The sequence below is a fragment of the Rhinatrema bivittatum genome, unplaced genomic scaffold (assembly GCF_901001135.1).
Source record: "Rhinatrema bivittatum unplaced genomic scaffold, aRhiBiv1.1, whole genome shotgun sequence".
Taxonomy (NCBI): domain Eukaryota; kingdom Metazoa; phylum Chordata; class Amphibia; order Gymnophiona; family Rhinatrematidae; genus Rhinatrema; species Rhinatrema bivittatum.
Window position 1 is genome coordinate 6,866 of NW_021820691.1, and position 2,527 is coordinate 9,392.

General features: G+C 46.3%; 1 long non-coding RNA gene across 1 annotated transcript; it reads left to right on the forward strand.

The window, feature by feature from the left end:
* The first annotated feature begins 373 nt into the window (after positions 1-373).
* Positions 374-2,296, forward strand: LOC115081948. The gene is made up of 2 exons (XR_003854041.1): positions 374-959; positions 1,790-2,296. It is a non-coding gene; the product is annotated as an uncharacterized LOC115081948 (long non-coding RNA).
* The last annotated feature ends 231 nt before the right edge of the window (positions 2,297-2,527 follow it).

Genomic DNA, 2,527 nt, shown 5'->3' on the forward strand with positions numbered 1-2,527 from the left:
TTCCTTTCTTATAGGTAACATTATACAGGAATAGATGCAGGCTCTCTTCGTTCCTTATAGGTAACATTATGCAGGAATAGATGCAGGGTCTCTTCTGTTCTTATAGGTAACATTATACAGGAATACATGCAGGGTCTCCTGTCAGGCTGTGTTGGCAGCAGTTCTCTTACTTTCTTATAGGTAACATTATACAGGAATACATGCTGGCTCTCTTCCTTTCTTATAGGTAACATTATACAGGAGTAGATGCAGGGTCTCTCCTGTTGGGCTGTGTTGGCAGCAGTTCTCTTGCTTATAGATAACATTATACAGGAATAGATGGAGGGTCTCTTCCATTCTTATAGGTAACATTATACAGGAATAGATGGAGGGTCTTCCATTGTTATAGGTAACATTATACAGGAATAGATGCAGGGTCTTCCATTGTTATAGGTAACATTATACAGGAATAGATACAGGGTCTCCTGTCAGGCTGTGTTGGCAGTTGCTCTCTTCCTTTTTTATAGGTAACACAGAGCCAGTTTTTAAAACAGACATCCTGTGATAGGGTTCACCTTTTAATACTCACTCGAACTAGATGACACTATTAGAATGTGAACCCTATCTACTGTTATGAGTCCTACACCAGGATAGTAATGGTCCCCTGACATCCTGATAAACAGATTCAAATTGTAGCGTATATCTGTAATATGTTCTAACTCCTATGGTTTATGTAGTTGACGTATAATTTGCAGGGAACGGGGGTCTGGACTTTTCCTTTTGCAGGCGAGTTCTAAATGAGCTGCTCTATGGATTTGTTGACATAATCGTTGCTAGTGAGCTGTCAGTCCCCTCAAAGGTTCCCCTAAAAGCACGTTCTGAAAGTCTGGAGTAGTTTCTGCTCCAAAACGTTGGGTGATCCACTCCACCGTTCTGTCCCAATATAAGTTAACTACCGGACAACTCCACCATATATGAAGGTAAGTGCATTCGCAGAAAACATTAAATCTGGGCACATTCCAAAAGTTTAAAGGAGATGGAGAGATGTGATTCCTGTATTGTCTAGAGACATAATGTTCCCCTGCTGCATAAATTGCCCCATCAGTATCCTAGCCAGAGATTTCCACGTAGTGAAGGCCTTCTTGGATAAGCCCGCCGGGGATTTGATATTGTGAAACAAATGGGGAAGTTAGTGATATGGGATGTCCCCGACGAGCTGTCCCTTCCACTGTGTCCAGGCTCTCAACCTTGCCTGTAATGAGATTGGTGTATTGAGGATGCTCCTCTACAGCTGACATGGTTTCCAAGCTGTCGCAGACAATGGCGCATTGCCCACAACTTGTTGCTCTTAACTGGAAACTGATCAGAAAGGTAAAGGGCAGGTCGTTGGGCTCCTTCTCCACTACCCCTGCATGGGTTTGCTCGGTCCGTACTCTGAAGCAGTACCTGAGGAGGTGCCCGTTAGTTCCCGGGTCCTTTCTGGTTCCTGGGAACGGGTGCCCTTTAACCCGGTTTCAGTTTTCCCCAGAGGGCTCTGTATGGGGGTGAGCGCGCCGGGGAGGGAAGCCAAAGATTATCGTTCGCATTCTTTCAGCATCGGGGCAGCAGTCTCGGCCGCGGGATGTGGTATATCCGGTGCGGGCGCACAGGATAGAGGGAGGTGGAAGTCCAAGGCATTTCTGTCTTATGTGAGGGTTTAAAAACAAAAAAAGGAAAATAATAAATACGAGCACCAGCCTGCGACAATCTGAAGGGCACGAGGGAAACGCTGGGGTGAAGGGTTATTGATTGGTATTTTCTTCTATTGCAGAGCTCTTAAGGGTGGCCTAGGAGGCGAGGCTGCATCTGAACTCTGGGCTGTTCTTTCGTTCATTGGGCACTGAGACGGCCGTAGGTCGCGCACCTCGACCCCGAGAGCTGGAATGTTTAAATACGATATTCCAAAACCATATCCCACAGCACCAGATCAACCACTAAAGCTCTGCTCGCCCTCCCATCAGTAACCACTACGAGCCTCACTACAATCAGAGGGAGCAGCTTCAGTAGCCGGACCTCGCCTATGGAGCTCGGTACCTGAAAACCTAATGCTTCAAGATGACACCAACTTATTCAAAAAACAACTTAAACCATGGCTATTTCACCAAACCTACAACGAAGGCATGGGTTAACAAAATCCTCAACGCTACAGGTCAAGACGATAAACCTATGCACCAAACAATTCGAACAATTGCATATTTACCATTGCCGAACAGTAACCATGTTGTATTGTTGGGGGCTCGGGTTAAGTTCAATAAACTGTGGTCTCTTTATACCAAAATAAAATTGTCCTGATTTATTGGGGGGGGGGATGAGTGAGTGCATGTCCTGACTCCCTGTGTTATGAGAGACTGAGGCTGAGACCAGGGCCTGCCTGTGCCTATCCTAACCCACCAGGCACCTGGGCTCTGAGCCCTCCTAATCTCAGGTTATTACTGCTGCCTTCTCCTCCATTCCCCACTAGGGAGAGGGACCCTCTGTCCGTTCTGCCTGCTTTATGATAGGTATAGAC